At 47.2% G+C, this 12,336-nt stretch overlaps 1 long non-coding RNA gene across 1 annotated transcript; it reads left to right on the top strand.

Moving 5' to 3' along the window:
• The first annotated feature begins 385 nt into the window (after nt 1–385).
• Nucleotides 386–12,063, top strand: LOC148754547 (uncharacterized). The gene is made up of 3 exons (XR_016019997.1): nt 386–533; nt 3,451–4,299; nt 6,772–12,063. It is a non-coding gene; the product is annotated as an uncharacterized LOC148754547 (long non-coding RNA).
• Nucleotides 12,064–12,336: the final 273 nt, after the last annotated feature.

Genomic DNA, 12,336 nt, shown 5'->3' with positions numbered 1-12,336 from the left:
GTTCACAAGAGCACGGTGGAATCTGGTGGCCATAGATAAGTCCCCAAGCTCACAGTTGTAGGTGTTGGCAGTTGGAAGACAGCGTGGGAGACACAAAAATGTACATGCCAAGGGGATATGGGTAAGCACAGGCAGAGCTTACTGCTCAAAGTGAAATGGAGGAAATCTCCAGAAAAAAAAAAAGATAAGGAAGTGGGTAATAGGAGAGAAAGGGTAAGAAAATTAGAGGACCACTCCAGGAGGTCCAATAGCTAAGTAACGGGAGTTCCAGAGAAAGAAAAGGAGCAAGAAACTGAGGGAGTAAATCATAAATAATTTTTAAAAAAGTCCAAGAAAGTGATTTCTACTTCTGATAGGAACACGGTGGCAACGTAACTGTGAGTTGTCTCCTCTTTGACCATATACAGTGTTACAAGGACAACAGCAGCAACCTGCAAGCCACATCTTTAGTGAATCTGGGAGATGGAAAAAACCTGCCAACTCCAAAATGTATGCACAGCTCCCGAAGTCAGAACCGACAGGAAGCCGGCATAGTAAGTCGCAGTGGTTTCATGTGCTTCTAGCATAAACGTGGTGTTATGACGTACCGGGGAAGGGAACCCCGGGGGTCATCTATGTAGCGGGGTTATTGAAAGTCACCGGAATAACTACATTAGCAGAGAGAGCTGATGGGGCTGGTATCACTGGTGTTATGACGGCTTACAGATCACCGGGGGCTGGTTTCCACTTCTGATGTGGGTGGGACCTGAGGTTCTGCACGTCCACAGGGCCCTGGGTGATGCTGACGCTCTGAGAGACCAGCTCCTTCACACGTTGCGTGTCACGGCTTTAGAGCAGAGCTCTGAGCCCTGGCTGCCCTTGCCAGTCACCTGGCAGCTTTGAAAAGTCCTGTTGCCCAGGCTTCGTACTGGAGCTGGCCATCAAATCCCTGGGGTCACACAGGTCCCTTAAAGAGGGAAGCAAGCCAGGTGTGGTGTAGGCGACCTGGAGCCCCCACCCCACCCCCCAGAGAGTGTCCACATGGAAATGAGGCCCAGTTACTAGCAGATACACTAGTTTTGGAACAGAGCCAGGCATTTGGATGGTGGATGGGAAAATGGTGAATTTTTACATGTGGCCAGTGGCTACTCTTTTGGACGGAACGGCTCTAAGACAGCCCTTTAGCTCTAGTCTAATTTTCTTCTCAGCAACCGCACCCTACCTCTCAGACTGAAGAGCCCTCGTTTGTGAAATGATAATCACAAAGAGCTGGTGCTCGTTTTGAATTACTGGAGGTGGAAGGCAGCAGGGATAGCAAGCATCTGGGGAGGTATATTATGCCCGTGGAAGATGGTTTAAAGTATAACTCCTGTCCAAGGAATGCAAATCAGTAATAAAAAACTACATTCTCCGTTGCACAGTGGGACATAATGTTTAAAATATTTGCGTTCCTGGAGTTATTTTCAGTGATGGTAACATTCCATTAAAACTCACTCTCTTCTCCCAGGCACCCCCGCTAAGGAGCAGGACCTGGGTTTTTATAATGTCACCGTAGAGGAGCCACCTCCTCCCCAATTAAATCCTTTCCAATACTACTGGCCAGTTGTTCCCACAGTACACTGAGCAGAACAAAAGTTCTGCAGGATGATGTGAATAGACTCTACCAGGCAAAGGGGGTTCTGTGTCCAAATAAGTTCGGGCGGTACTGGGCCAGTCCTACCAATTATGTTGGGGCTTGTCTGCCTCTGACAAAGGCGACTCACCGCATTAATGGAGCCGGAGTTAATTTCTTCTCACATTACAAAAGACCCAGATGCAGCCTGTCCAGGGTTGGGGCTGTGACTCCCCGTGTTCACCAGCACCCCAAGGTATCCCCTGTCCTTTTGTCATCAGCTTATATGTACCCTGAACCCTGATGCTCACCACATTGTATTTGCAAGATGGCTTCCCCGAATGTGTATGTTCTAGGCTTAAAGAAGAAAAGAGGAAGGAGGACAGGGAAGAGGGAGTAGAGAAGGGAGAGAGGAAGGAAAGATGCCTCTGTTAGAAAAGCTAACACTTTCCCCGAAACGTCTAGGGGTCTCCAACTTAGGTCTCGTCAGCTAGAATGCAGTCCCGTGGGTACCTGGGAAGATGAGTGTTGTAACAGAGTGCAAGACGGTGGTGAAGTAAGTCACCCTTCTCTTTCTAAGAGTGACGGAAGGAATGGGGTGCCACATGGGGTCAAAAGGTTTCTTAAAGCCACTTAGTGCAGATTTTACTTTGAGCATGTCAAATGGGGGGCATTAATCTCTTTCCCCCCCATAAATCCTCATTGTTTTTTAAAATGGAGGAACTCAAAGGACTATTGTTCTGGAAAATCGACTCTGGGCGAAGTTGTACTAATGTGTCTTTTGGGAAAGCCATGTGTCCTATGATAGAGAGGAATAAGGGTTCGTGGAAGACCCTGGTGGACGGCCAATCCTATGTCTCTTGCCCTCTTCCTCCCTTACCTGTTTCTACTTTCGTAGCCTCTCTGAAGCTGAGGTTGGTCTTATAACCTGTTTCAGGGCAATTAGACATACACGGAAATCTTCTAGGAGCCTCCAAGGAAAGTTCTGGCTTTCTTGGTGAAAGGGATCGATGTCGTAGGCACTGTCCCCTTCCGGCTACCTCTGCCTTGAACACTGACACCGATGGCCGTCTGGAGAAAATGAGGGCAAGTCCCAGAGAATTCTGGGAACACGCCATTCGATTAATGCCAGTCACTGCCTGTCTGCAGATTCTTTTCATTTAAGAAACAATAAGTCTCTATTAGCGTAAGATGGACGCCTCCCCCTGCTACCAAGACGTTCGTAAGGACATGCCCATCAGGCTGTCAGGGCCCAGCGACTGCAGCTTCAGGGGTTCTATCCCATTAGCCCCTGGCTCTGCTCGCCTCTACCCAGAGCTTCCGCTTCCGGTTCTGGTTCCAGATGGCTGTGGTGGTGGAGGGACCTGGACTCACCTCCTCCACTAGCTCGCCGAAGGCGAAGTTGCGTAGGAAACAGCTTCCTCTGCAAAGAACATAAACACTGGCTGGGTGACTCCTGTGAGGTAGGAGAGGCTGGAACACGGTCTCACCCTAAATATCAGAAGCGGCCCGCTGGTGTGAGGCAGGCTGTTTGCTTGTCCTGGATCATTCCTGGGGTGGGGGGCAGGCATCTGGTTTGATGCGCCTGGGGTGTGCTGGCATTCTCTTCCCGGACAGGCTGGCGACCGCCGTGTTTCTTTTCCAAAAAATAATTTAAAAAAACACACAGAGTTTTCCATGACAGATAACCAGAAGCTTCGATGCACCCAGAAAGGGGCTTTGGAGTTCGTGCCGCTGTTCCTGGTTTTATGGCCAGTATTTTGGGGAAGGGACACAGGCACTTCTGGAGCTGCGGTGTTCAGTGCTGGCCCCCGATCTCTCGTCCTGTTTCCTGATTAGTCGTCTCCTTCCCTTGACAGCCTGGAGACCTGCACTGCTGCAGGCAACGTGTTTCTCACGGGGCTGGACTATCTCGCTGGAGCCGCTGCCTGGACTCTTGTCCCAAGCTGAGTGGACTGTTTGGAAGGACAGTATTGCCATCTGTTTGACTCCAAGCAATTCTCTTGCTTTGCGTCTCTAGCCACCTCAGCCATGCGTAGGATTGGCTCCCCTTTGATCCTGGATATTTTCCTTGTCTCAGACGGACTTTGTGTTTACCATGGGCCTTTGGATGCTCAAATCACCTGGTACGAGGTGATCCAGTTCCTAAGCCCTGGACTTGACCCTGACCTTTCTTTTCCCGCCACAGCTCCAGCACATCTACAGGTATTGACGATTCTCGTATTGTTTTCTGGGAAACTGGATGGAGTAGCCGGCGTCCAAGATGGTGCCCGATGAGTCTTCCCTCCTGATAGTCACCTCCTGTGCGGTTCCCTCCATATTGATGAGGGCTGACCAGGACAATATGATGACTAATGGGTTACCATGGAAATGACGGATGTGATTGTGGAGGGTATCTCATCGGAGGCATTGCCCCCTGTGCCTTGGATCGCTTGCTCTGGGGGAAGCCAGTTGTCCCATCATAAAGGCAGTTGTGCAGCCCATCGAGAGGCCTTTGTGCTAACGAACTGAAGCCTCCTGACAGCAGCCAGCACCGAATTGCCAGCTCTGTTCACATCTCGTCTTGGAATTCATCATCCTCCAGCCCCAGATCACCTTCTGGTGGTCCCAGCCCTGGTTGACATCTTGACTTTAACCTCACGGAGACCATGAGCCGAACCACCCACAGAAGCTGCTCCCAAATTCCCAGCTCATAGAAACCGTGGAAGGTAATGGTCATGTGATTTTACACTGCTGAGTTTTGGTGCATTTTGTTACATAGCAACAGCTAACTAACACATAATAGTTCAGGGCCGAGACATGGCTACCAGTAGTTCCTGCAAAGTCCTGCGCCCTTTTGCTGGACTGTGATAATGTTTGTGCTGCAAAAGTGCCAATATAATATTTCCCGTTTGGAGTATGACTATGTAGTTTTTAGTACTTAATTAGTATTTATTAAGTACTTTAATACTTAGTACTTACTAATTTGGAAAAAAATCAGAAATGTGTGAGAATTCAAAGAAAACAGGTAAAATAATATTTAAAAACGTAATTGCTATAAAAAATGTAATTGAATTAAACAAATTGTGAATCTCAAATTGTACAGAGTATCGAGGAGGCCCATAGTTCCCCGCCCAGTTTATCTGAGACCCTGGACAGGTGCAGTAGGCTGGTTTTGGGCAGCGTGGAGGCTGCTGGAATTGAGTATTATGTCTCCTTCATCTTGCTGTGTACCTTTTGAAGGTGAGGTTTCCTTCCTTTACACTTGCAAAGGTTTAATATTAGAGCCCTGCCCTGGCGCCAAAATGGAGATGTACGTGAGGTAGGTGAGAGATTGCATGTTTTCATCTGCAAACAGTGAAGGAGTCACAGGTAATATATGAGTATATGGCAGAGGTAGGCAGCCACCCTGGCTCAATGGGGTCCTGGGCAAGTCACTAATCTGCCTGCATCTGTGTGGTCCTTTGTAAGATGGGAGGTACCGTGTTTCCTCGAAAACAAGACCTAACCAGAAAATAAGCCCTAGCATGATTTTTCAGGAGGACATCCCCTAAACATAAGCCCTCATGTGTCTTTTGGAGCAAAAATTAATGTAAGGCCCAGTTTTATTTTTGGGGAAACACAGTAGAAGAAGCTTCTTGCGAGGGTTCGATGAGAATTCACTGGTGCCTCCTCCAGTCTGTTCTGTTTCTGTCATGATTACGATATACAGTTAAGTTGCATTAAATAATTGCCTTAGGAAACACAAATGTGCTTGTAAGGGACAAACAGCGCACGTTGCAATGCAAATAGAAACTGAGCCGGACAAATGTCGGCTGATGTTTAATCTAATCCAAACACAATGAGTTAGCGGACACACCCACTTCATGTGATTCAAACAAAAGTGGGGTCATGACAAATATTAGTGACATTTGCCAATATTACTCTAAGTTTTTACCTTGTACAGTTAGCACCCAATATCTTTTCATTGTGATTCTCCATTATTGTTAAAACATAATGAATTGTTCCCGGGGTATTCAAAGCTAAAGTGAAAGATAATGTTTCCTATCATCCCTGAAATGAAAAAGTATAGAAATGTGTCACCCACAGGGATTTTACACACACACACACACATACACGCAGTTTTGAAAATGCAATGCTTCCGTACATTGGCTTTCTTTTTCTATTGATGACAGGAAAACAACTTAATATTAACCCTAATGAACATCTCTAATGTTTATCTCACTAACTTTTGAAGATGTGGAGCAAAAATGGTGTTAAAACCGACGGCAAAGTTCATAGAGTGACGGACGTTAGACATCAGGGCTTGATGGAAACAATAACTGTCTCGGGGTCGTCCCACTGGGTTAAAACCATACTGATAAGCAAAAAGAGAATCTTTTCATTTTCAACTTGGGACTCTGAAATTTAGGTTTCCTTTACAAGCGAATTGGTCCTGATTACTTAACACTGTCTGAGAGAGACGAAGGGCAGAAGGAGCCTGTCTGCAGCCCCTGCGTAGCTGTCCCCTAGGGGAACGGGCCTCCTGCTAATCTCTTTGGACCCTGCACATCCAGGCCATGTTTTAATAAGGGTGTTAAAGATGTTTGTCAAGCTCCCAGATGGCCAGAAGACCACTGGCAGGGTTAGGGTGACATTTCACTGAAAATACAGTGGCGTCTTTGGGAATAGATTGACATAAGAGTAAAGACATAAGGGGAGAGGAGACAGGCAATTTGCTTGTGAAGGTTTAATCCTGTCAGGCATCCTGAAAACCTTAGAGTTGTTCTTCTTTGCTGACACCCGGTGGGGCTGCCCCTGGTCTGCAGACAGGAATAAGGTAATAGGTGTTCTCTCCTCATCTGTCCTTCCCACTCTCACCCCGCTGGGCCCCTCCTGGGCACCTGCCTACCTGCCAGGAGTTCCTGGTGTGAAGGTGACGGGGGAGAGGGTCCCTGTCTATCGCTCTGTGAGCTGATCTCATTTTATTCTATTGTTTTCCCAGGTTGTTTTTTTTTGTTTCACACTTTTCTACCTTCAGCTCAGGCAGAACAGGACTGGTTCCTTTTTGTCCGGGAGTAAAGCTCAGAATCCATGAGGTTTGGGTTTCGATGCTAAATTGTGGTCAGCATGTTAGTGGCAGGTCAATATGGGAGACGCGGTGGCCACTGCCTCCGTCTGATTCAGCCTCCAGTTATGGAAAGCTTTCTTCTGCATTATAGGAGATTGGGACGGCCAGGCTGTCGTCGGGAGAAGAGAACGCACGACGGCCACCATTCACGGGGCACCTTGTAGGACGGCCGGTGGACCGAACACTGGTAGCCCAAGGTCTGATTTTCGGTCTTTAAAAGGTTGTTGCCTTCCTTCACAGTTTTAAATAGTGACCTCTGCCTTGAAAGATGCCCGTAACAATGTCTGTAGTTCATTCATTTCGCAGTTGTTGAAAACGCGAGTTTACTAGTTTAATATGTGTGGGTGTATGTAGATGCATGTGCACGTGTGTAAATGGGCACATGTGTGTCCGTGTGTGCATGTGTGTGGTTGAAAGATAAACTGAAGGATGTTGAACATGGTAAGGGTTTATTTGAGCAGAAATTGATTCAAATCGGGCAGTGCCAAACTGGAAATGGTTAGACGCACTCCACCCACAGGAGCTGGGGGGACACTTTTATAGAGAAAAGGAGGAAGCAAAGCAAGGAAAGCTTTGGTCAGCTAGAACTTCAAGCCCAATTGGCTGTGATTGGGTGTCCTTAGCCTTTTGATTTTGTAACCTTGAGGCATTTTCAGGCTTAGGTTTTGGTTTGCTTACGTAGGCATAGAGCCACCTCAGTCTAATAGCTGCCGTTTAATTAATGGAACAGTGTGCATGTGTGCATGAATGTGTGTGCATGCATACAAGTGTGCTCACGTTTGCCTGTGTGCTGTGTGCCTGCCTGTGTGTGCTTGTTAGTATATATGCATGCATGCAGTGTGTGTGTGCACGTGTGTGCTGTGTGTGCATTTATGTTGGCATGTTTCTATTTAGTCACTGTACATAACCTGTGGTAACCTCTCCTGTACTGTGGTTCTTGTTTGTTTGCCCACCATCGCTGCTTGCTCTCATGTTTGTATGCAATCAGAAATGATTTCGAGGCCCCAAATGCTAGACTGCGGCTTCACAGAATTAATGGGTCAGGAGGAGCATACTGATTAAGGAGGAAGAGAGGTTATTTAAACGTAACTCCTAGCAATCAGGGACCGCGGGAGGAATGGAAGGGGAGCAGCCCTCCCAGCTCTGGGTGGGAGGGTGGCTGTTGCTTGGAGACCAGGGTGAAGGGAACAAAAGAGGTGGTGGGGCTCCTTCCGGCGCTGACGGGGCTCCTGAGCCTTGCTGGGGTTCAGACCGCTGTTTGGAAGCGGGACTCGCTTCGTATCCGTGCCTCGGGCCTCGGGCACAGCAGCTCTGCAGCAGGCCACGTGTGCGACTAAGTAAACGCCCGCGGACGCTTCCAGGCCTGGTGTGGTTTGCCGATTGCTTCCCTTTCCCCTGCTTCTCTTCCTGGCTTCTCACTGCCTTTTTCTTTTCCCTTTCCTCCCCGTCTTTTCCCTCCTTCTGTCTGTCTCCCTAGCCCCTTCCTTCCTTTCCTCCCTCCTTTCCAAAAAGAAAACGGTTATAAAATTCCTTTTGTCCCTGGCTCCCCTCACACAATCAGATGAAAACCCGGCAGCACAGTAGTTATCTCAGCCCGTAAGCATGTTTTTCCTGGAGACAGAACCTGTTCTCCTTAAAGAAGCTTTTTGTATATTTATGCCCATATCTGTTTGCAATTCCTTACCAAGTCTTCCTCTTAATGCTAAAGCACACTATATACCCCCTCTCCTTTCGTTTTGCATCTCCTGGGCCAAGGAGGCTCAAAGCTGGGCATCTGGCTGGGGGGCGAGCTGAGCTGGGGAGCTTGGAGGACTCACAGTTCCTGGGGTGTTAGTCGGTCGTGCTCTGTGAGTCCTATACAGGCTGGTGGAAATGAGAATACAAGCCAGTGCATTTCTCAGATGCTCACACACCGGGCAGCCTACGGCCCTGCTTGCCCTGTCACACGCGTCCTTAGCCTCCAGTGACGTCCTCACTCAGCTTCTCACGCACCGAGAGGAGTTAGGACCCTTCCTCCAGACCGCCGTCTCCAGGAAGCTGAGATTCTAACCGTCTCCCTCCCCTGCCAATCTAAGACGTGCAGCCTCAGACAGGTAGTTGTCGCTCCTTAGCTATGCTTCCACTTTCCGTGGTTTCCGTCCAACACAGCCTGAAAATGTTAAATGGAACGTTCCAGAAATAAACAGCTCATTGCGTGCGCAGTGTATCATGTCATCATAAGAAGGTCGAGTGCAGTGCAGTAAGATATTTGGAGAGCGAGAGAGACCGTACCGCATAACTTTTATTACAATATATTGTTATAATTGTGCTATAGTATTAGTTAATTCGTCTCTTACTGAGCCTAATTTATAAACTAAATTTTGTCATTGATATGTACGTAGGAAAAAACATAGTAGACATAGGGTTTGGTGCTCTCGGAGCTTTCACACGTCTGTTGGGGGCCTTGGAACGTATTCCTGGTGGATGAGGTGGGGGCGACTGTACTAAAGGAAGGCTGTAGCAACGAAACGCCAGTGGGCACAAAGCAACAGGCAGCGTCTACAGGCGGGATAGCAATCAGGACCTCAGAACTTCCCGTGGCTTAGTTAATTAAACTCTAAGTGGTTCTGGAAAGATGGGAAAGCGGGAAGCTTGTTAGAAACGTGCATTCTCGGGCCCCCCCAGGATCTGCTGACCTGCTGAGCCCCCCCCCATCCCCTGGGGCTGCTCTCCAGGGCTCACTGATTCACACTGGGGCGGACGTTTGGGACCCTCAGCTCTGGGCTGAACTCTACACCCTCTAAAGAGTCTGAGGCCTCTTCGTTTTCCTCCCACGATATCAGCCCCACCTGACCTGGGACCACGGGCGTTGAGTCGGAGGGGAAATGCAGGTTGCATACCCGCGTACTCCTGGGAGAGGGGCGGGCACGCGACACAGAATTTCGATGGCTTCCCCGTTTGGTCGTCATTGCTTCAGTCCTTTGCTATCTGGGTAACGTTTTTGCCATTGGGTGTAATTATTCACGATCAACCCCTGTCTTCCGAAAGCATCAAAGCTCGGAAGGTTCTGCAGTGAAGACAGTGATATTTTCATTCTAAAACAAGCTCCAAATCACCCTGCCCTTCCCAGCTGTGTCACCTCCCCTCACTCCACACGCTCCTCATCCCCCCGGGGCCAATATAATGAGCATTAGGGTCCAGGACAGGAGTCCCGGAGGCCGGGAGGCCATGAGGCCGTGCTCCTGTGTCCTTTCTCACTCCAGGGCCTGAGGAGACTTCGTGCAGGGCTGCTGTGTGGAAACTTTGAAATGGTCCAACGCTGCTGGCCTTCCGTGAGCCGTCTTATTAGACTGTCCCACAGTCTAGTGGGTTTCGTGATTAGAAAGTAATTTCATTCCCTAAAGCCTTGTGCAGACCAGGCTGCACTGGGAGAATATTGTTCCAGTTGTCACTGCTGCCCAGCTGAGACTTAAGAAAACAAAAGAAACAATTTCATATGATAATATTAGCAAACGCGTCCTCTCTAAGCCCTGTCTTCACGCCCTTTGAATTGCATTATCTCCTCTCTGAATTGTTGACTTACTCGCACAAAGAATTTTGTTGTGTAAAGCAGGGGAAATTATTTCGCACTTGCTTTGATCAGAAATCTGTTGAGGTGGTTAAACCGTTGAGTATATTCAAATGTGGTTAGCTTTGCTCCGAGAAGGGAAAGGTGATCAAACTGTTAGTATAAATCAAGAGGCCCAAGTACTGTCGTGAATATTTTCAGATGGATTTAAAAGGTAGCTTAAGAAGGTCAAAGATGCTGGGAATAGAAAGCATGCCCGTCGTTCATTATTTTAGCAGTCTTCTAATGTCACGTCTCTCATGCGTCATCTGACATCTCGATTATGTAAAGCCAAAATGCGGTCACCATGACAGCCCTCTGTGCCATTAATTTATTGTTATGAGTTAACTTGGATTAGTATCTTGGCTGCATTCTGAAATGTTTGGTCTTCGTTTTAGCTAAAGACCATTTGGTGGTTGTTTGTATTCCTTCCAGTTTCTGGATCTGGGCAGCGAATGTTGACTTCTTTCTCTCCCCTCCCATGAAAGCGTGTCTTCACTTCATAATAGCATTTGTAACTTTACATAACAGGACTTGGCTCACAGCTCTGTGTGCTGGGTGGTGCTGGTGGTGTCTCTGCGGCGTAATAGTAATACATTTAAAAAATACCTTGAAGCTTTGAAGATTTTATTTAGTGATTCCATCACCCAGTTGCCCATGGAGGTATAGCATCTTGGAAACTTGCAGAAGTGAAAGCTTCGTTGTTAGGCCACATGTAAATGATGGTTGCAAGAGCAAAAATGTGTGAAAAATTTATGAAAACTGTGTAGCTTCATCCACTAGCAGTCAGTTAACGAATGACAACAAAAGTTGCCCGAAGCATACTTGTATAACTGGCATCAGGTGGGACGCTGCCGCTGGCCTGCAGTGAGCTGCCGTGGGCTGCAGAAGCAAGCCCGGGACTTGGGGGCCGACATGGAGGGGTCTGCTGGACAGGCTGTGGGTGAAAACCAGTAAGAACATAATGTGATAATGGATGCAGCCTCTATCAAAAGTAGTATGGAAGTTTCCTCAAAACATTAAAACTAGAACTACCGTATGATCCAGCATTTCCACTTCTGGGTATTTGTCCCAGGGAAGTCAAATCACTATGTCAAAGAGAGAGCTACCCTGCCATGTTCATTACAGCATTATTTATAATAACCAAGACATGGAAACAACCTAAGTGTCCATCGACAGACGAATGGATAAAGAAGAGATGGTACATACGTACAAGGGAATACTATTCAGCCATAAAAAGGAGGAAATCTTGCCATTTGAGACAACATGGATGGACCTGGATGGTATTATGCTGAGTGAAATAAGTCAGACAGAGAATGACAAATACCTATGATCTAATTTATATGTGGAATCTAAAAAAAACCACTCCAAACTCATTGAAAAAGAGATCGGGGGGTAGAGAATGGGGGAATTGGGTGAAGGTCGTCAGAAGGTACAAATGTCCAGTTATAAAGGTAAATAAACCCTGGGGTGTCATGCATAACATAATAACTACAGTTAACACTGATGGACGGTATATTTGAAAGTTGCTGAGCGAGTAGGTCCTAAAAGCTCTCATCACAAGGAAAAGAAAAAAATTGTAACTATGAGGTGATTAAAAAACACACCAATATGATAAATTATAAAACGTTATGCAGATATAAAAAGGTGTTCATAGTTTTGATAAGTTGCAGCATTGCTGCATGTAATTATGTTAACTATAGATAAGAGTAAATGAGAAAACAGAGTTTAGGAGTTAAAGTCTGGATTTGAAGAAAATGGAAGAGACACATAGACACTTTATTTCAGGCAGAGAAAAAGGACATAGAAACTGTAGGATGGGGCCAGTGCATGTATATACGGTGGTGGGGAGGGAGGGAGGGGTAGTGAAAGATTCATGGCCCTTTATCCTAGGCCGAGACAGTGCTGGAAAGATGAGAGTTATTTGGGGCTTTGAATTGAGACAGACTTGACTAAATGCTGGCGTTGACTTTGTTATGGCAGCCCTAGGAAGCTGATGTAGGGTGTGTATAAAATAGTGAAATAAATCTCCAGCGCAGGAAGTAATTTCGAATCCCAGCTGCTACAGCT

This window comes from Rhinolophus sinicus, chromosome 18, assembly GCF_057876585.1.
Source record: "Rhinolophus sinicus isolate RSI-liver-muscle chromosome 18, RSI-T2T, whole genome shotgun sequence".
In the NCBI taxonomy this organism is placed as follows: Eukaryota; Metazoa; Chordata; class Mammalia; order Chiroptera; family Rhinolophidae; genus Rhinolophus; species Rhinolophus sinicus.
Note: the sequence above shows the minus strand (reverse complement) of the source record. Positions and strands in the feature narration are given on the sequence as shown.